Raw genomic sequence first — 25,250 nt, 5'->3', positions numbered from 1 at the left:
ACTTCTGCCGGCAGGGGGAAATTCCTGCTGTCCCACACCACCTAGGGGCTCTTTACAAGCCCCAGAAGCCCCAAGGCTGCACCAGGAACAGTGAGTCCCAGGGCTTTTCTCACCTTTTCTTTTTCTTAAAGGGCCAGAGCCGCAGCAGGCGAGGCAGCCATGTGTGGGCTGGGGGAGCAGGGGGAGGTCAAGGGGGCTTGTGTTGAGCCCCCCATGCAGCATGGGGCAGTGGGGATCATCCCCCTGCCCAGAAGCACCCAGTGAGCACCAGGGCTTTTTTTTAAAGTACTGGGAGCTGGGGCAGGCAGGGGCAGCGGGGGGGGGGGAGCTGGGGGAGTGGCAGGGTCAGGGCAGCTGGCAGGGATCCGGGGATCCCCTCATGGTCCCCTCCCCCCTCATGGTCCCCTTCCCCGCCCCTAGTACTTACCAGCTTGGAGTCAGCTGCAGCTCCCTGCTGCAGCCACCAGAGACTGCCTGAATCATCAAAGCTCTCCGAATCTTTGCTGTTGGAGTAGGAAGACTGTGGGGGGGGTCAGCTCAGGAGAGGTGGGTCCCCTGCCCCCCACAGGGCACAGCCCCCCCTACACAGCACATGGACTGCCCCCCCACAGGGCCCCAGCTCCCCTGTCTGGATCCCAGCCCTACTGCAGGGCCACAGCTCCCTTAGAGCCACCCACAGCTCCTTTGCAGGGACACAGCTCCCACCGCCACAGGGCGAAAGCCACACTAACCCTCCCCCGCCCAGTCCCTACCCCTGCAGGGCCACAGCTCTTCCCCACAGAGCCCCATCTCCCCTGCACAGGGCCCACACCTCACCTCCAGCAGCAGCAGTGGCTGCTGGCAGGCCCCCCACAGTGTGGTGCTGCTGCAAGCAGCTCAGAGCTGGTGCCTCTTGTGCCACTCATCACAGGACTGGCCCTGCTTGCTGTGGCTCCACACAGGGGCATGCACCTTTCTAGAGCCCTGGGACTGCTCATGCTGTCATCTGGGAACTGGTGCTGCTCATGGAGACCACCTGTTGTGCTGGGCCAGGTCCTTCCTATGGCGGCAGCGCTGAGGACCCATGGTCTATGCAGGGAGGAGGCATGTGGTGGGACCCTGCCCAGCATGGCTCGCTAGCGTGCCTTTGCACCAGACTGGGAAGCACGGTTCCAGGACACATGGTTTTTGTGTAGAGGCACGGTAGCTATGTAGCCTGGGTTGGGATGGGTCAGCCTACCAGGGTACATTTTCCATGAGACTCAGGCAGTGATTCGCCATGGCCATGGCTGTGCATTGCCTCCTGAGTCTTGTGGAAAACGGTGCCTGCCAGCCTGACCCAGCCAGGCCCACACCTCCTGATTCAGTGCAAAGGTGCACTAGCGGGCCGCACCGGGCTGGTCCAGGTTGGGTCCCACCACACGCTTTGTGGAGGGACTCAAGCAAGGCGTGCTGCATATTCGCCCCCCAACCCCAGCCTCCGCAGTGCCAGCAGTAGCAAGCAGTGGAGCTGTGGCCTGGCTACAGGCACAGCTGGTGGTGACACGATGTTGTGTAACCTGCAACTGGGCCACAGGTGTGTAACAGTCCCACTCAAGCCCCTCCACAAACCCACCCAGAGATGGGACATCCCCGCTGTCACTCCCAACTCCCCCAACATCCTCTGCCACTCCTGACACCCCCCAACATCCCCCCAGTACTCCTGACACCCTGACATTCCCCTGACAGTCCCCATAGCCCCTGACATCCTCTTCCACACCTGACACCCCTCAACATGCCCCTCCACCCCCAACATCCCCCTCCACTCCCCAAACCCCTGACATTCCCCACCACTTCTCACCCACACCCATAAACCCCCTCACCCCCACATCCCTAATTTACCATAGAGAAACTGGCCAGAAACCAGAGCATCTCTCTTGGAGGACCTTTCCCAAGCTGCCAAAGGTTGCCCTGCTTCTTTCGCCTGGGTTTTATTTTGGTACCTGGATTTGAGGGGAACATTTTTTTGTTCCCAGCATCCATCTTGCAGCATCTCAAACTCCTTTGAAATGTCACAAGAGGCATGTGTGTGCTCATCTGCACGCACCCATATTGTCCATCTATTAAAATAATCCTTGTCTCTCTAATTTTAGAAGTTCTGAAGTTGAGAGTTTTGAAGATAAGACTATATATTGAATCCACAATTCAGAAAAGTCATCCTTATGACTCCTGTAGTATTCATGTACATTTTCAGGTTAACACAAATTACTATAGCTATTCTTCATCACACTAAGGTCCCCAGTACTGTTAACACTGGGATTTTCATAGAAGTTATCTCACTAGGGTGGAAAGCAGGTTCAATCCTTTAAATATTGGCATCCTAAAAACAACTATAAAAACATCCTTTACTTCCCCTGGGACTAAGGGGATGGAGAAGTTCTCTGCTAAAAAAAAGAGAAGTGGCTTAAGACAAAAAAACTTAGGAACAATTTTCGTGAATCTATACTGTGACATCCATATGGTTGTTGACCAGATCTCAATACAGGAAACAAGCCTATTGGGCCCCAAGACTTTCAGTTCTCCTAATGACTGGACTTTGATGCTTAGCAAAAGGAAGAATGTTTCTGTTGTTTACTCTGTGAATGAATACTACAGGAGTCATTACAGTTAGATGGACAGATACCCATACAGAACAGAGGTCTCCTATAGCTAGATGGATTTTAGGGTCAAAAGGGACCTTTCTGATCATCTAAACTGATATGTTGTGTAACACAAGTGAGAGGATTTCAGAAAGTGGATCTTTCATGAAGTCTGTAACTTCTGGTGATGTTGCAAAGTCTGTTTAGAGAGGCATTCAACTTTGATTTAGTAAGACACCCAGTCTTGACTTAAGGAAATAGCATATCCTTTATGAAGGGAGCAGTCTAGTTTTCTAGCTTTTGTTTTTATATAGTGCCTCCTTCTATGCAATATGAGACCTGGATCCTATATAAATAAATTGCCTCCTTCTATGCAATATGAGACCTGGATCCTATATAAATAAAGTCAATGGAAGCCTGGTTGTAGACTTCACTGACCATAGGACCAACCCTAATTATGATGGATGTAGTCTGAGGAACAGCCCTCACAAGTCTTTTAAACAAGTATTTTGAAAAATTGGGTAATATTTTAAGTCCGAGTTCCTGGAGCTGTGACCAGTGGGGTACCTCAAGGCTCTGTCCTAGGGCCTATACAATTAACATCTTCATCAATGATGTGGACATTGGTGTCAGAAGCGGACTGGCCAAGTCTGCCGACGACACCAAACTCTGGGGTGATCCAGGCAGATCTTGACAGGCTCAGGAAGTGTGTGGATGAGAACCTGATGGTGTTCAACACTGAAAAATGCAAGGTTCTCCATCTTGGGAGGAAAAACCTGCACCATGGTTATAGGCTTGGCAGTGCTATCCTGGTTAGCACTACAGATGAAAGGGACTTGGGGGTCATGGTTGACGACAAGATGAACATGAGCCTTCAGTGTGATGCTGTGGCTAGTAAAGCGAGCAAAATGCTGACTTGCATCCATAGATGCTTCTCAAGCAAATCCCAGGACATCATTCTCCCCTTGTACTCAGCCTTGGTGAGGCAGCTGGAGTACTGCATCCAATTTTGGGCTCCACAATTCAAAAAGGATGTGGAGAAGCTTGAGACAGTGCAGAGGAGAGCCACGCACATGATCAGAGGTCAGGAAAACAGACCTTACGATGGTAGGCTGAGAGACATGGGACTTTTTAGCCTGGAAAAGCGTAGGCTCAGGGGTGATCTGATGGCCACCTATAAGTTTATCAGGGGTGACCACCAGGATCTGGGGGAACGTTTGTTCACCAGAGCGCCCCAAGGGATGACAAGATTGAATGGTCACAACCTCTGCCGCGATCGATGCAGGCTGGACATAAGAAAGAACTTCTTCACTGTCCGAGCCCCCAAGGTCTGGAATAGACTGCTGCCAGAGGCAGTTCAAGCACCCACTTTGAATGCCTTCAAGACACATTTGGATGCTTGTCTTGCTGGGATCCTGTGATCCCTGCTGACTTCCTGCCCATTGGGTGGGGGGCTGGACTCAATGATCCTCCGGGGTCCCTTCCAGCCCAAATGTCTATGAATCTATCTATGAATCTCTGAGTTTAGGACTGTTATGCTGGATTTTAGCTGTGCAACTTGATTGAAGTGAATGGAAGTTATGTAACTTAAATCTCAGTCACTGCTCTGAAAAATCACGGTACGCTGTCTTTGATGCCTTTTTCTACAGGGGTCTTCCTCCTTCCCTCGTAGGGTTTTGAAAATTCTCATCTGTGTGCTTTTGAGGCCTCACAGGAAATGGACTTGATCACAGTGTCTGTCCATCTGTCGGGTTAATATCTCTCTCAGAGTCTGGAAATAGTACTCTTAGTATTCTGAGGAAGCATTTGGCTGGATGGAAATATAAACAGATGCTCCTTTAAGATTTTGCATATGTTGTTCTTCAGTTCCTAAGTGCAGCATTAATATTGGTCGTACATTTTTTATGAGGAAGACTCTTGGTAATTGCTTCTAAGTGTAAGATCTCAGTGTTCATTTGAGACACTATATTGATTAATTCTCATTAAAGTGCAGTACAATCAGAAATAGATAGCTTTAGCATCCTGCATCTGGTAAGAAATCCATTAATGCTAAGGTACTGTCCTTAATTTTTATACAATATTAAACGAGTCTTCATCTCCTGTTCCTAACCTCCTTTTTAAGCTCTGCAGAAAATGAATAAGAGTATAATCCTTGATCTTGATTAACCTTCTTTATGTTAACAGCTAGACTTATGTCATGTTCTCAATAAACTTGACTACTTCAGGGGCACAGATGTTTCTAAGTATATTATAAGTTAACGTAATATAATTATCAACTCAAAGCCAGAGAGCTTTCTGATGACATCAATAACACCTTGTAGGTAGCCCTTAAGAGATGGTAATGGCACATGTTTTATCAAGTATATTATTAGGCTGGAAAGCAATTGTATTTGTTGAGTTACTGGATAAATTACCACCAAATAACATGTGGTAAGTTAGCACAGTTCAGTAAAGGACACATATTAGCATGCTCCATCCTCCAGAAGGAATACAACATTTTGAAACTGAGAAGATAAACATGAAACTGCTTTTCTCCCAATCACAGGTTATATATAGATAGCTATTTACTGTACTTTCCTTGAGTGATAGTTCAAAGCACTTTGTGACTTATATTGTTATCTTCATATTGTGCAAGGAATTATACCTGGAAATTAAAAGAATGATAGAAGCTAAACATATACTTCTCTATGCCAAATGGGATTACACCCCTAAATTCGTGTATAATCCTCAGATTGCTGAGACTGCGAGCACCCAAAATACTCTCCTCTGTGCCTCACTCTTAGCCATATCTTAACAGTATTCCCATAGAAAACTTTGCTGAAAATACCCAGCCAAGCTGTTCATAAATGGATGCCTACAGATAAGTTCACAATGGCCTGAATTATAGACTTACAACAGCTAGTAGTTCCCCTTTAAGGTCAAGGCTTTGAAAACCAGCTCATCTCCTTTGGTGCCTAACTCTTGACTCTGGGTCCTAACTTAACACTCCTTTCACATTAAATTTCAACTAATGCTCTGTGATACATCCTCCTAGTTTATAAGACAAAAGAGAAACAGGTATGTTTCTTGTCCACTTCCTACATTTCAGTTCATGCACGTACATATCTTATGCTGCTTTAACAAGCCAGCCATCCTAGTCTTTAAAATGGCAATTTCTTCCACTCATACTTGGCACAGATCGCTTTCTCTCTATATGTAATTAACAGACTATCGTGTCTCCTGCCTTTGGACAGCTTTCTAATAGCTTGCTTTCCCCACCATCCCAGGAATGGTCTTAATTTTTTGATAGCCTGTCAGGCAGAGATCTGTTCTAACAAAGTTTCTCTCTCTGGTAATCCACTGCTTTTCTGTGCAGCTGTGATGCTAAACAATGTCAGAGAAGCAGCTGAACTGGAGTTTATAGGAACAAGAGGGGAAGAAAGCAAGCAGAGAAGAAAGAAGAGAAAGTGAAAAGGGTCAGACAGGGAAGGAAAGGCGAGAAAGAATAAAGTAGTACTAGTTCTAAAATGCCTCTTCCTTCATCTGCTCACTAACTTTCAGTGTAATCTTCATACAATCATAGAAAAGGAGGGCTTGAACAGACCTCAGGAGGTCATCTAGTCCAACCCTCTGCTCAAGACAGGATCATTCCTATCCAAACCATCCCATACAAGTTCTTGTCTAACCTGTTCCTAAAACTACACAATTAACTCTGTCACATAACTACAAGGCACATTGTCCCAAAACACCAAAAACAGTCTAACCTGCCACAGGTTAAGCTGGGGAAGGAGGACTGTCAATGTCCCACCACTGCAATGGTTGGTAAAGAACATGAAACATGTTAATTACAGAATGGTGTTACATCCCTGAAACATGGAAGATGCCGAAGTTTAGCTGATTTTGGATTTTAAACTTCATTGCAGAACAACAAAAGATGTTTAAACCTCCCTGCTTGCCATTTGACACTCCAGGGAAGGAATCCTACCTGATCTACACAACAAAGAACAACTCAGAACAACTTACAGAAATACTCTCATGGGCCCAGAGGGACAGATTTTCCATCCCCAGCTCCCTCTGTGCAAATATGAAGTTTATTTCCTACCTATGGGGACTTTTTACCATCTTTAATTTTCCCAGAGCCTAATGAAGGGTGTTTGAGCCCAAAAGCTTGCAGAAAAGTTTTGGGTTTTTCTGCAATTTCCTAGCTGGTCTATTAAAAGGTAACATTTCTGAACCAAGAGTTCTAGAATTTTGCATTTATTTTTGTCTCAGACCATCATGGCTGCCAAATACATTCCTGAATGGTTGTTAAAGTGCACTTGAGAGATTTAAAGAAAAGGGCCATGCCCTCCAGTACAGAGGAAGGCAAGAAAACTATAGTCTGTACCACAGATTAAAATTTCTTCATTATCCCAAATGTAGCCGTCAGTGGGCACATTTACCTGAGATGCTTAACTGTGCAATAGCATAGTTTACTGCTCAGTAAGTATATGTGTCTACATATGCACATTTACTACACAGTAAACCTCACTAATTGTGAGTAAATTTGCTACCTTTAAATGCAAGTAGCAAATTTATTCTCAATTAGTAATGGTGCAGTAGCTCTTGTGTAGATGCCTGACAGGGAGCAAATCTGCTTCAGGTTAGATGTCCACTAGAGGGTAGGTGATTGCTCCCTGTCCCCAGGAGCTGCCTGCTGCTTGGGCGGACTCCACCACAAGAGCCCAGGCAGGGACTATGACCCCCTGCCCTGGCAGCAAGGAGTTCCAAGTTCCCTGCTCCAAGATCGCAATCAGGAGCTCCACACCACAGGGCCAGCACTGGGAGATCATGGACTAGATCTCCATGGTTGCAGGGCTGTCACTGGGAGATAAGGGTCTCCCAGCCCACCCTCCCTGATTACAAAGGCAGAGTGGCAGCTGAGAGATATGGATCTCCCAGCCCCCACTCCCTGCTCATGATCTCAGAGCAAGGAGCCTGGAGCTACCTGCTGCTGGGGCAAGGCAACATTGTCCCCGCCCTGGCAGCAGGCATCCCCCAGAGGCAGGGTGTAATGTCCCAGTCCCAGGGTCTCCTGGCCTAGCACCGAAAGAGAGTCTAGAGCTCTCCCCCAGTGGTGGAAGGGGCCCATTGCAGGGCCCCCCAAAACAGGGGCAGGTTGCTCCCACTGACAGCAAATCTTCTCCCACTTCCCTGAATGTGTAGGCATCTGCCCGGGGTGTTCACCTAGCAGTGAACAAAGGTTCCTACAACTCCATCAAAACTGTGAAGGAAAAAGCACAAATTTTCACCTACAAGGAAATCTGTCTGGATAAAATTTAGAACACTTATCTATTAATTTCTTCTTTTAATTTCTTCTACCAGGAAATTCTTCACAGCAGGATTTCATTGTGTCTCACTCAGTCTGATTGTTCTAGACTTTCTGGCTCAGCTTCTCTGTCTGTAACCACAAGGCAGCAAGTTGCCCTAAAATCTAGGAATGGAACCTAGAAATCCTAACAGTGACCATCTCATTGCTATCTAGCACTGATGTACCATGTCCTCCTTCAGATGGGGAGAACTGCTTCCAGTTTCTCCTTTTGCACCCATAGAAACTCTGTCTCTGAAAAATCACTGTGAGAAGAGAGTACATAATACATATGAGAAGTAACATTGTAGCAGTATGGAGAAGCCTGGTATGAGATAAGGGAAGCACTTTTTGGTGATAATCAATTTCACTAACCAGCACCAAACATGCAAAGCATTTTAAAGATGAACTTTACAGCTGTGACACATTTAGAGAAAGGTGAAAGAAACCTAAAAATATTTGAGGATAAATATCTGCAGAGTTGTGTGTTTTATTGCTGACCTCGAAGAAAGTGCAAGATCATTTGTGCTTCCCCCACTTTTATTCAAAATAACCCTGCCATCTATTAATAGACTTTTGGCTCTGTGAGGATCTTTAGATGTAGAGAAAACAGAAAAAAGTTATCTTTAGTTACTATGGTTTTCCACCTCGCTGAATTTCATGGAACCAGCTGGTTTTCCCTGAGATGGCATCTTTGCTAGAGGAGAGAATATGTCCGCAACTTGCATTCTCGTTAAAGAACTAGAGAAAGAGTAGTGTTATAGACTCTAATTCAGAAAGAGCCACAGCAAGTTTGAATCTCCTTCTCTGCCAGAATTTCAGATCAGCAGTAAGAATTGTATTCTCAATAGTCACCTCAATAGAGCAAAGGGGTTCTCCAATTTATCCATTCTGCTGTCAGCTCATAGAGATGGCTCATGTTTGAGCCATCTCACAGCACTAACTCTTCTCCCATTGTTCCAGTCTGCACCATTTGTTCCTCCAAAAGTTTCATTTTGCTGTTCACCCTGAAAGGCTCCACAACCTCTGCCCATCCCTAGACGGGTCAGAGAACCCCTGCAAGAGAAGCACTTAATTATGCTCTAGCGCCATCTAGCCCACTTCTTAGGCAACTCACCTCACTGCTTATTTCCCTTCTGTAAAAATACATGTTCTTAGCAGAGCTTCCAGTCAGGTGGTAGGGGCACAAGTAGGGTTAATTCAAGTAACAATTTTTAATGTTAAAGTATTACATAACAACCAGCACAGCATGAATACCATGAAGGAACCATAGGCCCTAGACACATATTACTTTGTACAGAGGGGAAGTTGGCTGTGTTAGTCTGAAGTCAGGCAGAAGGCAGGACAGTGGTACCATAGAGATTAACTCACTCAGAGACACACATGTTTGTAGCACTGAAAAGTTCTAGATTACTATGGCCTATTGTCTATGGGATGTGCCCAACATACATAACAAAGGCACACCCTCTTAGCCTGGGGGGGTTGGGGCTTGCTCCTTTGCTCTCCACACCCCCAGGGAAGCCTGTCAGTGTGTGGGACAGGTTCATTGACAGGCTTGTTCATTCAGCTGTTCCCTCTATGGAAATAACTAATGGGCCTACCCATGAGCTACCTGCAAGGCCTAAACAGGCAGCCTCTGCCACCCACTCAAGCTCTGCTGCTCCTACAGCCCTGTTGCCATGGGATGAAAACAGAGACAGGGCTGCCCTCAAGCTTTCCACAGTGGCAAGAGATGATTAGGCATTGGAGACCACCCAATCATCCCAGTCAGTCAGATGGATAGGAAGCTGGCTTAGGGTTGGACCCTGAGAGTTCTAATGAATGGATCTGTGTCATCCTGGCAAGAAGTGGCCAGTGGTACCCCTCAGGGGTCCGTGCTTGGTCCAGTGCTTTTCAATATCTTAAACAGTGGTTTGGATCTGGGGGTGAAAAACTCACTTGCCAAGTTCGCAGACAACACCAAGTTATGGGGGAGCATGGTCACACTTGAAGATAAGCTGCAGATACAGGTGGACCTAGACAGGCTAGCCAGTTGGGCGAATTGGAATCAAATGAAGTTCAACATTGAGAAATGTAAAGTGTTCCACCTGGGGATGAACAATCCCCAACATTCTTGCAGGCTTGGTGGTACCAAACTGACCAGCACCATGACTGAAAGAGACCCAGGGGTAATAATAGAACATAGTATCACTATGAGCCATCAATGCAATCCTGTAGCCAGCAGGGCAAACAATACTCTGGCATGCATCAACCAATGCTTCTCAAGCAAAACCAAGGAAGTGATTCTTCCACTTTAGTCAGCACTGGTGAGACTGCAGCTGGAGTACTGCATCCAGTTCTGGGCACTACACTTCAAGAGTGATGTGGATAACCTTGAGAGGATCCAAAAGAGGGCCACTCATATGGTTGGGAGCATGCAGGTAAGGCCCTAAGAGGAGAGACCGAGGGACCTGAATCTCTTCAGCCTCCACAAGAGGAGACTGAGAGGTGATTTTATGGCTATCTACAAATTCATCATGGAGGGACAGCAAGGGATAGGAGATGCTCTACTTACCCCTGGGAGTAACTAGAAATAACGGCCACAAACTGACACGGAGCAGATTCAGGTTAGACATTAAGAAGAACTTCTTCATGGTAAGGATTGCCAGAATCTGGAATAGGCTTCCAAGGGAGGTGGTTGTCCCGGGGACAGCAAGAGGAGGGATCGGAAAGCCCTGCTTGAGAGGCTCAGTGCGGGAAAAAACATGACAATAAAGGAGGAAACACGAAACAACCACTTACCTGCAGGAGAAGCGACACCAGAGGGACAAACTGCTCATGCAGTTTACAAGCCGCATCTTTATACAATTAAAGATGGCAGGTGACATCACAGGGACACACCAGCTGGCAGGGATAAGAGCGGCCACTGGCAGAAAGGCAGGGAGAGTGAGTGAGGAGGTGGAGGCTTTCTGCGCCAGCAACGGACAGAGCCAGCACAATTGGGATCGCCTGGATGGCAGGCAGCAGCAGAGGCTGCACAGAATCCTCTCATCGGGGGTGCCGAGATCAAGCCTCAAAAGGGGAGGAGCATCTGGGGTGGCTCACCTGTATTACCACCGGGGAAGCACGGCAATGGACTCGCCTAACGACAGCATGACAGATACAGTGACCCGGAGGGAGAGGCTGAAGCTGACAATGAGGGAACAGGAATTTCCCCACCCAGTCACTCCCAGGTACCAGGACGGGGAGCTGGGCTGGCGGCAGAAAGGGAATGGGGACCCCAAGGGACCAGCATTGAAGGAGCACTGCCAAGCATAGGCAGGAGGGCTGAGAGAGCCAGCCAGTAGGACGCTAGACTAGAAGGTCCTTTTGGGTTTTTTCTTTTTCTTCTTTTCTTTGTTTTATTTTCTTTACCCCTGCCCAACAGGGGCACCCCCACCAGCTCCAGGAATAGAGCCAACCAGCTGAAGGGGGTTCCAGGCCTAGGGCCTGAGTTGACTGACCATCCTTCCCCAAGGAGCATGGGGGATACCGTCTAAGGCACAAAGAAGAGACACGATACCATAGAGCACATGAGCAGGTGTTCGAAGCCAGGCAGGCACAAAGTGGTGCGTTGGCTGGGAACCATGGTGAAAGTCTGGGCCACAGAGGACCTCCCGACATGCAGCCAGTGGCCATGGCACCTCCAGACATGTTAGGGCAAAATTTATAGGCCCTAACGCAGATCCTCAATGCCCAGCAACAAATGGAACTGCAACAAGACTGCCTGTGGCATGGCTTGCCTGTGTTTAGGATGCCGAAGATGACACAGGAAGATGATCCAGAGGCTTACATCAAGGCCTTTGAGTTGCACACAGTTATGACAGGCCTAGATAAGGAATATTGGGCCAGCCAGCTCGGGGTCCTTGTAGTCAGTAAGGCCCAGGCTGCATAGTGAGCCCTTCCCCAGGACGAGGCACGCAACTACAACCGGGTTAAGATCACCATCCTGTACTGGTTAGAAATCAACCTGGAACATTACTGGTGACTCTTCTGGGCCAAGAAGGGACTGGAGGAAAATTGACCCCGACTCTTGTTACAATTGTTGTGGGATCTCCTCAACAAGTGGCTGAGCCCCACATCTTGTGACCGAGACACCCTAGTGGATCAGATACTGCTTGAGCAGTTCATCAGTGACTTAGAAGAGGGCATGCAGTGCTGGGTGCACCAGCATTCGCCCCGTAATTGCAATGAAGCACTCAAATTAGCAGAAGCATTCACAACCTCTGAAGGTAGCTACGGGCAGGAGAGGCATACCCCCGGACCCTCAACATTGAGCCTGAGGAATTTAGAAAAGAGGTGGCCTGTGTTCAAGGGCACAACCAGACATATGGTCTGTTTCTGCTGCGGAAAGGTGGGCCACTTCTCCAAAGATTTCTGGAGTGGCTCGGCAGAGTGATGGCATCCCAATAATGCATCTAGAGGGCCAGTGGTGGGACAAAAGGAACCAGACCAGACAGAGCCCATGGACTGCAGCTACATCACCAGAGGAGAGGGTGCTGTATGGAGGTGCCCGGTAGTAAAGGCCTGGATCAGGAATCGCCCCGCTCAGGCCATCCTGGATTCAGGGTGCACCCAGTCCTTGGCTAGGGTGGGCTTAATCACCCCAAGCGGCAGGACCAGGAGACACTCCTCGGTTTGAGGTAAGGAACCAGCTTTTATACCGCATTCAACCCAGAAGGGGAGGGGAGCCCAAAAAAACACAGCTCGTGGTACCCACCCGCTTCCGCCATCCTATTTGGCACCTAGTTCATTCCAACCCCGCCAGGGAACACATGGGTCGAGACAAAACCACAGCCTGCATATCACGATGGTTTTTCTGGCCAGGATTGGGGGAAGATGTAGTATGCCACTGCACCACTTGCCCCGACTGTCAGAAAGCTAGAGAGGACCACACCACAAGGGCACCTCTTCAGCCCCCTACCTATTATTGACGTGCCCTTCTCAAGGATAACCCTGGATGTGATTGGGTCTCTTCCTCATACCAGCGCAGGCCACCAATACATATTGGTGTTTATTGATTATGCTACCTGGTACCCGGAGGCTGTACCTTTACAGGCAGTAACTGCCCCACGAATTGCAGAGGAGCTCATCAAATGGATGGCTAGGATGGGGATCCCCCCAAGAGATCCTTACTGACCAGGGATGCAACTTCATGTCAGGGGTGTTGTGAACAGTTTGCCATACCCTACAAATAAAACACCTGAACACCTTGGTGTACCACCCACAGATGAATGGGTTGGTGGAATGGCTTAATGGAACAATCAAAAGAATGTTGCGTCACTGCATAAAGGGAGACCCTCAGAAATGGGATCTGCTCTTCCCTTTGGTCCTGTTCATCCTGAGGGACACCCGGCAGGACTTACTGAAATACTCTCCCTTTGAGCTGGTGCTAGGTCACCGCCACCGTAGCCTATTGCAAGTGCTGAGGGAAGAGTGGGACCTCAGCACCAGGGAGACAAAAGACCCAACATCGTACCACTAGGAGTTCCAAAAACAAATACAGCTGGCTTGAGATTTAGCCAAGGGTAACCTGCAGGAGGCACAGTGCCACCAAAAAGAGCGGTATGATGCCCATACCAAAAAGTGAGAATTTAGGCCAGGGCAGAGAGTACTGGTGCTACTACCCACATCTTCTAGCAAATTGTTGACTCAATGGCAGAGCCCCTTTGAAGTGGTCCACCAAGTAGGCCCAGTAGACTACAAGGTACGCCGCCCGGGCCACCTCTGTGAAAGACAAATATAGCACGTTAATCTCGTATGTGAGTGTCATGGACCGGAGGGGTGGGCGGCCTTCTCAGAAGCTGAGAAAGAAGACTTAGGGCCACAGGGCATGGCATGGGGAAAGGCCATGTTGGAGCCAGAAGGCCAAATCCAGATGGGGAGGAACTACCCATGATACAGGAATATGAGGTGAAAGCTTTAGTGGAAGAATTTTGAGACATGTTCAAGGAGGAACCAGGATGGGCCCGAGGCACCTATCATTCTATACAAACACCACCAGGGGCTGTAGTACAGAAAAAGTGGCGACCGGTGCCCCATCATCTTTTTGGCAAAATACGTAACAAAATCAGACAGGGAGTTATACGCCTATCCCACAGCCCATGGCATAGTCCCCTGGTCCCAGTGCCAAAACCCGACGGCTCCTTGCAGTTATGCATCAATTATCAGCGGTTAAACACCGTGGTGGTCTTTGACGCATTTCCCATGCCCCATGTCACAGAGCTGGTGGAACACATCAGCAGTGCCTGATATATTTCTACTTTAGACCTGGTGAAGGGGTACTGGCAGATCCCAGTAGCACACAGGGACCGACACAAGACTGCTTTCGGGACACCATGGGGGCTATACAAGTTTGTCCACATGCTATTTGGGCTCCACAGGGTGGCCACAACATTCCAGTGTTTGATGGATTGGCTATTGGCCCCACACACTGAATATACCATGGCCTACATCAATGACATCACCATATTCACCCAAACGTGGGTCCAGCACAGAAGGGCCCTACGGGCAGTACTCACAGAACTAAGGAAGACGGGTCTGACATCGAACCCAAAGAAGTGTGCACTAGCCCAGAAACAAACTAAGTACCTAGAGTTTCTGACTGGACAGAGCACAATATGGCCTTTGGATGGCAAGGTAGAAACCATCCGAAAATTCCAGGCACCACGGACCAGCAAGCAACTAAGGTCTTTCTTGGGCCTGACCAATTATTATTGGTGGTTCATTCCCCAATTTGCCAAACTAGCAGCACTCCTCTCAGAAGCATTAAAGGGACAATGAGTGGGAGGGATAAGGTGGACAGACAAAATGAGATGGAGCTTTGACCTATTAAAAAAGGCCCTATGTGAAGAGGTGGTAAAACAAGCCCCTGACTTCCATAAACCTTTTATATTACAGACCAATGCATCAAAAACAGCAGTGAGGGCTGTGTTAACTGAAGAGGATGCCAGAATAGAGAGGCCAGTTGCCTATGCCAGCAGAAAGCTACTGCCCGTGGGGACACGGTACACCACTATAGAACAAGAATGTCTGGTGATCCACTGGGCAGTAGAGCACTTCAGGTATTACCTGATGGGGAGAGAATTCAGGGTAGTAACAGATCATGCCCCCTTGAAGTGGCTGAGCACAACCAAAACGGATAACGCCTGCATTAAGAGGTGGGCCCTGGCACTCCAACCCTTCAAATTTTACATAATACACCAACCAGGGAAAAATAACATAATGGCGGATTTTCTATCTAGGTGCAGAGATGACTCCAAATACGATGATGGCCAGCAAAAGGCAAAAGGGACTGCCAATGACACAAGTAGGGACCCAACACACTAATTAAAATGCCCCAAGGCAGCTTAAAGAGGGGGTTGTGTCCCAGGGACAGCAAAAGGAGGGACCAGGAAACCCTGCCTGCGAGGCTCAGCACAGGAAAAAACATGAAAATAAAGAAGGAAACACAAAACAACCACTTACCTGCAGGAGGAGTGACACCAGAGGAATGAGGAGAAGAGCCCATGCAGTTTACAAGCTGCACCTTTATACAACTAAAGATGGCAGGTGACATCACAGGGATGCACCAGCAAGCAGGGATAAGAGTGGCCACCGGTAGAAAGGTGGGGAGAGCGAGTGAGGAAGTGGAGGCTCTCCGCGCCAGCAATGGGTGGAGCCAGCACGATCAGGGATCGCCCAGACAGTGGGCGGCAGCAGAGGCTGCAAAGAATCCTCTCACCTCACGTGTCGAGATCAAGCCTCAAAAGTGGAGGAGCATCTGGGGTAACTCACTGCTAATACCGCCCAGGAAGTATGGCAGTAGACTCACTGAACAACGGCACAACGGGTACAGTGACCCGGAGGGAGAGGCTTAAGCCAACCCCGAGGGAACAAGAGTTTCCCTGCCCAGTTGCTCCCAGGTACCAGGTTGGGGAGCTGGGCTGGGGACAGAAAGGGAAGACCCCGAGGGACCAGCATCGAAGGAGTAATGCCAAGCATGGGCAGGAGGGCTGGGAGAGCTGGCCTAGATGCTGGACTAGAAGGCCCTTCTGGTTTTTTTCTTTTTCTTCTTTTCTTCATTTTATTTTCTTTACCCTTGCCCGACAGGGGCACTCCCACCAGCTCCTGGAATAGAGCCAACCAGCTGAAGGGGGTTCCAGGCCTAGGGCCTGAGTTGACTGAACATCCTTCCCCGAGGAGCATGGGGGATACCGTCTAAGGCACAAAGAAGTGACAATACCATAGAGCATGTGAGCAGGTGTTCAAAACCAGGTGGGCACAGTGGTGCTCTCCCCTACCTTGGGAGTCTTAACAGGAGACTGGACAAGCACCTGGCTGGGTTTATCTGACCCCCGCACTCTTTCCTGCCCAGAATGAGGGGTCAGACTCAATGATCTGCTGATGTTCCTTCCAACCCTAATATCTATGAATCTATGGAAAAGCTTGAGAGAGTCCAGAGAAGAACTACCCATATGATCAGAGACTTGCAAGGCTCAGTGAACAACTGTTAACCAGGTCACCCTCGGGGAAAACCAGGAGTAATGGCCATAAACTCCTGGAAGATGATTTCAGGCTTAACACTAGAAAAAACTTCTTCACAGTTAGGGTGTCGAGACTGTGGAACAAACTCCCCCCAGAGGTGGCGCAATCGCCTACCCTGGAAATCTTCAAGACTGGACAGTTATCTCGCTGGAGTCACCTGACCCCAGTTGTCTTTCCTGCCTAGTGCAGGGGGGCTGGACCTGATGATCTTATGGGGTCCCTTCCAGCCCCTTACAATCTATGAATCCCCTGCTGCCACAGCAGCCTCATCACCACCAAGAGGAAGCAACAGGTGGTGGTCATTGCTGACTCCCTTCTGTGGAGGCATCCATCTGCTGCCCTGATTGGTTGTCTCGGGAGGCCTGCTGTTTGCCCAGATCCTGGATCCAAGTTGTCATGGAAAGATTACCAAAACTGATCCAGCCCTCTATTACCTCATGCTGCTCATCCACGTGGGCACCAATGACACTGCCAGGGGTGAGCCGGAGCAGATCAAAAGTGACTATAGGGCTCTGAGTGCAAGGGTGACTCAGGACTCGGGTGTTGTTCCCTTTGACCAAGCTGTTGGGAGCACCAGGAGAGAGCAACAGAGGAGGCTTTTTCATTCTTCCTGAGAAAATAGGTCAATTGGCTAGTTACCTCAAATGTTTGCACATGAATGCACAGAGCCTGGGGAACAAGCAGGAAGAATTAGCAGGCCTTGCACAGTTATCACACTGTGACATGATTGGAATAATACGCTTGACGGAATAGCACACATGACTGGAGTACTGACATGGATAGGTATAAACCAGGGGTGGGCAAAATATGGCCCATGGACTAGATCTGACCCACCAGCTGATTGAATCTGGGCCATGGCTACCCCTGAGGCACCCCACATGGGGTGGAGCTCCCACTCTCCCCCCCAGTCAGCACTGGTCTCTTGCCTGTGCCTGCTGGCCCTGGCCCTGGCCTCAGCCCTGGCCCTGGCCAACATGCACAGCCTCCAGTGGCTCCATCTCTACTGCCCCTGCCGTACTGCTCTGGGCAGGAGGGAAGCTGCAGCTGGGCAGCTTCTGCCCCACCATACAGGGCTCCAGCTCCCAGCTACCTTTCACCCACCCCATCTCCTCACTACAGAAAGGATGTAGACGAGCTGTAGACAGTGCAGTGGAGGACAACAAAAATGGTTGGAGGGCTGTGGCACATGATTTATGAGGAGAAGCTGAGGAAACTGGGCTTATTTATTCCGGAGAAATGAAAACTGATGGGAGATTTAATAGCAGACTTCAAATACCTGAAGGGGGATTACAAAGGGGGTGGAGCTAATCTGTTCTCAGTGGTGGCAGTTACTAGAGCAAGGAGCAATGATCTCAAGTTGCAGCAAGGGAAGTTGAGGTTAGATATAAGGAAAACCTTTCTCACTAGAAGGGTAGTAAACCACTGGAACAAGCTACTCAGAGAGGTGGTGGAATCTCTATCCTTGGAGGTTTTTAAGGCCTGGCTAGACAAAGCTTTGACTGGGATTATCTAGTTGGGGATAGTCCTGGTTCAAGCAGAGGATTGGACTAGATGACCTCCTGAAGTCCCTTCCAACCCTAATTTTCTATGATTCTATGAAATGCCTGGTATACACACAGACTTTGTAAGGATGTCAGTGTGAAATAGCTATGGAGACAATCTAAATGGCAATAAAATATTCTGAAGCAATTCTTCAATCGGATGGTGTTAATCCACACTGGCTGCATCTACACAAGCAGCAGACTGCACAGTTGATACTACATAGTCATTTACTACTTGTATAACCAAGTACTAAATGACTGCCCAGTAATCGGTGTTACTGCACAGTAGCATCCCCACAAGGTTTTTTTTCTGATGCTACTGTGCAGTAGCAACAGGAGTTCATTACTGCTGCACAGTAGCATCGCATCACAGTTAGTGTCCCCCAGTGCTCCTGTGCAGAAGCTCATTGCTACTGTACAGTAACATCTCATATAGGCATGGCCGCTGAGGTATTAACTGCATGGTTCCACCTGAGGATGTTAGTGTGCAGCAAGGTAGTGTGTGAATTTACACTGTACCGGTCACTGCTTTTTCAAGCAGGTTACTCTGGTTAGAAAGCTTCACACTTCACACCTGGTACAAGTGTCCCAACAGGCAGTTAGTATAGATTAGCTAGTGTCTGGAAGTTGTTTACTGGTGTAGAAGCAACCACTGATGTGAAGGCTACTTCTGACTGTTCACTGAAGTAGTCAGTTATACTAATAGAAAAACTGCAGGGGTGCCACCTCAAACCCATAGTATTGATGTTGCTCCCTCAGGCCTTCTTCCTGTGGACTAGATTGCATTACCTTTCCTCATGCTTAGTATCACCTTGTTTGTATAATTACATTAATTTCAATGTGATTACTTGAGTAAGATTTTTTTTTAAAGATACATTTTGGTGTTCGCAAGAGTATCATAATTCGGATCTATATCAAAGGAAAACTTTCCCCCAGACACACATGATAATGGAACTGGTGGTACTCATATAACAGCTACTTTACTATGCATTTGACAAACACCATAAGGTTTCGTAGCAGTTTTCATTTAGGAATGCATCACTGGCCACCTCGGGGTAGAAAAGCCTTTCTTTGTTTCAGTTAGCTCCCTGATAACTTTCCTAAATTCTGTATGTGAGACACAGCTGATTTAGAGTTCAGTTATATCACTGTTCCAGCTGTGGGAGTCTGTCTCCATTTACCTTGTAGTTGAAGGGTAAAGTTAGATCATTGGCTGCTGGCTGTGATTTGCTCTCAGAAATTTATCATATAGCAGAGTTCTCCCCCCCTAGCTCCCCCCCAAAAAATGAGGTTGTCTTTTTGGCAGAGAGTCTTTTCCCAGTATACCTGAAATTTATAAGGCTGCTTGGGAGGAAATGGGGTGCATCTGTGCAACAGAGAGCCTGGGGCTCCTGGTTACTTAAATAGGAAAATAGCTCTGCCAGGGAGCTTTGCAGGCAGGCAGGGGACAACAGTTGCAGGTCTGCAGGGCAACAGGCTAATGGGGTAATGCAGGTGGTCAGATGATGATGCAGGCAGGACCAGGGGAGCATATAAGCTCAGTACTGGGGCGAGCAGGGCAGTCTCTCCCTGGCTGCTACAAGGGAAGGAGCTCCTATCTAAAAGGAGCTCAGAATGCTGGATTAGTAAGTCTTTATACTGTGGAAGTGGTGGAAGGCTGCTACATGTTGTTATTTATGTTATATCCTAGGGGTTTGTGTTTATGTTGTGTTAACTGATGGTTTTCAGATGAGGTGGAGGCCTCATTATTGTTGGGGGTGGGGTACTTGACTGTCTTGAGCCCTGCCAGAGGCAGGCTCAGGGTTTAAATGCTTACTGAGTGGAGAAAAGCATCTGAGAGGCGTGCAGCCACAGAAGGGCCAGGGGTGCAGCATACAGGAGCCAGGGTCTTGATGCCTAAAAGGGACAAGGGAAGCTAGTACCCTGAAGCCAGGTCCTATTCAGTGGGCCTAGACTAGAAGGCCTAGCTACATTAAAGAGGCAGAGGCTGAGGCCTCAACAGAGGGAATATACCAGTAACACCTGTGAGGCATGGGGTGTGGCACAGGGATGGTTTGGAGCCATGCAATTAACCCATAAGGCTTTGGGTGCCCTACTGGGCATAGTTGATTGGAGACCCAACCAAGGGCCTAGGACCAGTGGGACTCAGGCCTGGCAAAGTTCCAGGGGCAGCCTCCCTACTAACTTATAATTCATCAAGGTGTTGCACAAAGGCGGTTCGTTTCTTTGGAGGCTCACAAAGTATCACAGACACACACTCAGCCGCCGGCATAAAAGGTTGTACTTGTTTGCAAACAAAGGTCAGAGCAGAGTCAGGTACTCAAATTACTCTGACCCCGCATTGGTATTTGGAAGTGGAATTTATCTTCTCTCTCCTGAGCACGTGTGCAGACACCGGAACTCTTACAGCTACTTCCGTTTCATACAAGCATACACGTAGTTACATCACTACATACATCGCATGGATAGTATAATTAGCTACTTAAGTATGCAGGGCGGAGAGGTAAATATGCATCAGCTAATTAAGCATGCCCAGAAACTACAACAGGTCGCCAAGAGTTCAAATCCCCCCCCCTTTCAAGGACAGATAATTGAATTCCAGCTTCTGTAATCAGCATGAGAAAGACTAGGGAGAAGCTGGGGGAGGTAAGAAACCTTGAGTAGCATTCCTTTCTATCAAGAGTGAGATGCAGGCTGTGCATTTCTAACAAAGGTGGGGAAAACAAGACAGGGGGAGCACCCTAGGGGTGGAGCAGGGCATGGTTGTGGAGCCATCGGGGGGCACTGATGTGACCCTGCTGTCTGACAAAGGAGGGGAGCATCCTTGGGCAGAAGCATAATGATCTAGTGAGGAGAACTTTAAACCGGGCAGAAACAACCAATCTTCTTTATCTCTGGAATAATTGGAACTCCGTCAATAAACTTTTTTAATCTGAGGGTCCAAAGTGCAAATCCTGGTTTGAGGGGCAGATTCTTGTTTTACAGTGGAATAGCCTGTCCAGGGAAGATTGCAGAATCTCCTTCACTGGGGGTTTTCAAGAAAAGGTTAGATAACCATTGGCTAGTGATGACTTAGAAATAGCACTTCCTACATTTGAGCAGGAGTTTGAACCAGATGTGCACTGAGGTCTCTTCCAAACCTGTAATTCTAATCTAGGTTTGAAGAAGGATCATATCAAAGTGGCCATTTTTAAAAAATTTGTAAAGAGCTAGGTTATTGGTGGAGAGGAGGGAATGGGGAAATAATAAAAGGGGCCTGGGGTAGACGAGAGGAATAATGGGCAACCTGCTCACCATCTTAAAAGTATAGCAATGCTGCAGATCACAGCATAGTGCAGAGGTGCATATTTAATATCTTTACTCAACAAAAATAAGGTTTGATTAGCCTCAGATGCATGGTGAGGGAAATCACTGGGAAACTGGGATAGAAGAGTGTAACTTCTTCAGGGAAGACAGGCAGGGAACAAAAGTGTCTCAACATCAAGAATTTAGACCCTAGCTCTGAAATTCTGGAAGAGCCAGGTATGTTGCATGTCCCTGGGTAAAAAATTACAAGAGAAAAACAGAGGCAGCATCATGGTAGGCCCTGTGGAAAGGGTCAGAATGGAAGAGAGCACTGTGGGATTCTGCAGGACCTATGTGTACATGTAACAAGAATTGATATACTAAAAAACAATACCTATTTCAGGAGGTACTATTTTGGACTATTTCAAAGGCATTTGAAATGTTTCAGTTGTTGTTTCTATGTACACATTAATTCTAACAAAGAAATAAGAATGCATGCAAGAATAGGGAAAGAGCAGGTTAAACAGTAGTTTGATATGATAAATATATTCAAATTGGGAGGGTCTGATGGACTTCACCAAAGAGGACTTAAGGAACTTGCCAAAACTATTTCTAAACCAATATTGACAATCTCTGAGAGACTGAAGAATAGAGGATATTCCAGAGATCTGGAGACTAGGCAAACATAATTGAAAAGCAAGCAAAGTAAGATACCTGAAATATAGACCAGCCAGCCTCACTTTGATTGCCTGAAAGATACCATAATATACCATTAACTATTCTCTTTTCTTTTCTTTTTTTCTTCTTTGCTTAAAATAAGCAACTAGAGGATAATTAGGACATAAGAGGCCAACATGAATTTACCATGAGCCAGTTTTGTGAAACCAATCTATTTTATTTCTTTGGAAGGACAAATGGATAAGGGGAAAGCTGAAGATGAGATGTACCTTGACTTTTTTTTTTTACAGCTTTAAAACTGTTTAACATGATATACTCATAAGCAAGTAGGGAAATGTGATCTAGATGAACTCAGCATAAGGGAATGAAAAATGGGTTGAAAAGCTGCACTTGAACAGTAGTGATAAATGGTTTATTGTCAAACTGGGAGGGTGTTTCATTTGAGTTTCTGTATGGGGTCTGTCCTAAATATAGTCTTGCATAATATTTTCATTAAAAACTTGGATGATGAACTAGAAAACATGCTTATAAAATTTGATAGCAATGTGCTGAAAAGAGTTGCAAGCACCCTGAAGAACAAGTTGAGAACTAATCTTGAGAATGATCTTAATATGCTGGAGAAATGGTCCCTAAATCAAGATGAGGTTCAATAAAGAAAAGTACTGCACTTTGGTGGGTAAAATCAAATGTACAGATACAACACTGAGGAGTAACTGGCTAGGCTGCAGGAAAGAGTCTGGGGATTATAATGGACTGCAAAGAAAACACAAATGAACACTGGTGTTGTTGAAGGAGAGGCATACTTCATTTTGAGATATATTAATAGAAGTATCCCATGAAAGATACGGGAGAAAGTTATGCTACTGTAGTTGGCTGGTTGAGGCATCAGCTGGAAAACTTTGAGTTTAGACACCACACTGAGAAAGATGTTGCTTTCCTCTGAACTCTCACTAACTTCTCTACAAGAATAAGAACTTTGGAAAATACAATCTAGAAAGAGGTTAAAGGACATTTAGACTTGTTTAGTCTTGGAAGAAAGAAGACGGAGGGAAGACATAACAATTGTCTAATACATAAACAGTTTTTATAAAGAAATCAATGATCAGTTGTTTTCCATGTCCATGTAAAGTAGGGCATAAAGTAACTGGCTTAATTTGAAACAAAAAAAATAGGTTTGATGTTAGGAAAAACTTTCTAACTCACAGGATGGTGAAACACTGGAGCAGGTCACAAATGTAGATTGAGGAATCCCTGTCATTGAAAATTTTTTAAGAACACATTAGACAAGTATCTGTATTACTTGGGCACCCAAGACATCAGTGTATGTGGAACCCAGGAGAGGTCCTGTGCAGGTATGTTGCGTTTTGAAAACATGACACGCAGAAAGCAGAATTCATGTTCTCTTGTTGCATGTTTCCTTTCTTACAGATATTTAGTTATTCTCTTTTCCCAAAAGGCCAGTCTCTTCTGAGGTTTTCTGGCAAAGGCTGTATGAATTATTCAAGTCCAGCAGATGGTGCTCTTTAAATAAAAAGAGAGAGGGACAGTTCTGTGGTTCATCGTTCACCAAAGCAACCACAAGCTCTAGTAACTTTCTATCTGCAGCTTTCAACCAACTCTATTGTACTCTGCCTTCTGCTGCAGTCTCAAAAGCAAGGAAACTTTATTTCTCTTCCCAAGGTGTTCCATCTCAAATCTTCCAAAGCATTATGTCAAAGGATTGGATACATGAGCAAATTTAATGGCTACAGAAAACATAAACAACCTCCCCACCCCCCCAACAAAATGGGGTTTGGCTCTTATCTCAGTTAAAACACTAGAAGCAGTAGCATTGCCAACAAAATGAATGAATCAATCCCAGTGAAGATGTTGTGGAATAAAATTAAGAATCAAGCCCACAGTATCCCAGTTTTTCTGGTTAATCTAATCTGCAATGGCAATGCAGCAGTGTAGCCTTAGAACAGGTTGTTATGGCTCCAGTTCCTTGTAGATCTTCAACAAAATTGGAGAATTGCAATCAAACTAAAACATCCAAGAAATACACAGCAAATCTAGATTGGTTTCCCCTCATTTGGTTCTGGTGTCCACATTCTGTACTCTTCCTCTTGCTGTACTTTTTCATTCTTTCTCTCCTTCTCCTTCCTTGCTTCATTTTGCCACTGAACACAAGTAAGAGGATGTGTTAGAGAAGTATATTTTCCTCCTTGCCTAAGTTGCATACATAAACTTGGGACTGTAAGCATGTTGAAGTATGCACATACTTAAGCCAGTCCCCCTCTTTTAAACTGATGCTCAATTTTTTTTTTATTTACTTTTTTTTTAAATAAGAAAATCCTGTGAATAGTATGTAGTAGACAGTGTCTGGATATATTCCATTTTAGCTGTATTTTCCTGGTGTGAATCACTGCACTCATGGTTGAAGACCATCATTTGAGCTCAAGCATTGCCAAAAGGGGGTTAACTTTCTTCCACTCCTCAGTTTTATTTCCTTGACTGCTGAGTCTAATTATGTTGCTATTTATATAAGTTCAACTGGAAAAAGATTACTTCAAGACTGTCTTGATGTGGCAATAGCACATAGAATTTTATTCTTACAATAGAAACATCTTCCTTCCCTCTTTACCCTGCCAGGGATGCCCTCTTACCCCCTCATGATTCCTTTTTATATTTTACTTTTGCTATAAAGTTGATGGGTTTCCCATAAAATTAAAAACAAATGTCCACCTCCCTCACTGTGCCTCTCAAAAGCTTGAGGAAGTGATCTGGGCCTCACTGTGACCCTCGACAGTCTGCCAAGCTCAGGCTGTGCCAAACCAACAGGAGAAATCAATTCTCACATCAGCAGACATCCATTCCATGGGAGCCATGGAGTAGGGGCACCTATGGGCAGAGGCCAGGACTCTGGCCTCTGGCCATTTTTCCCATAGGTGTGCATGCTATGCTGAGCCTGATGGGCAGGGGGCTCACCCGAGGCAATGGTCAGGAAGTGGCTGCCAGGGGCCAAGCAGGGCTGCGGTCAGAGGCACAGCAGCAGGCAGCCTGAAGGTGATTACCAGGTCCAGGATGGTGTCAAGCACCTGGCAGTCCTCCTCCATCACCTCCACTGCCCTGGCCACAAGCAGAGCCTGCCACTCCAGGTCCTGCACATGCCACTTCTCCAGGTCCAGGAACCACACCTTGAACACCCCATCCACCCATTCCTTAGAGGCCAGGACCTCCACCTGCCACACATCCTCCACTTGTCAAGGCCATGTATCTGCCATCCACTCCTCCAATGCT

Source organism: Crocodylus siamensis, chromosome 3 (assembly GCF_052110815.1).
Source record: "Crocodylus siamensis isolate JL-2025a chromosome 3, ASM5211081v1, whole genome shotgun sequence".
NCBI classification, from domain to species: domain Eukaryota; kingdom Metazoa; phylum Chordata; order Crocodylia; family Crocodylidae; genus Crocodylus; species Crocodylus siamensis.
Note: the sequence above shows the minus strand (reverse complement) of the source record.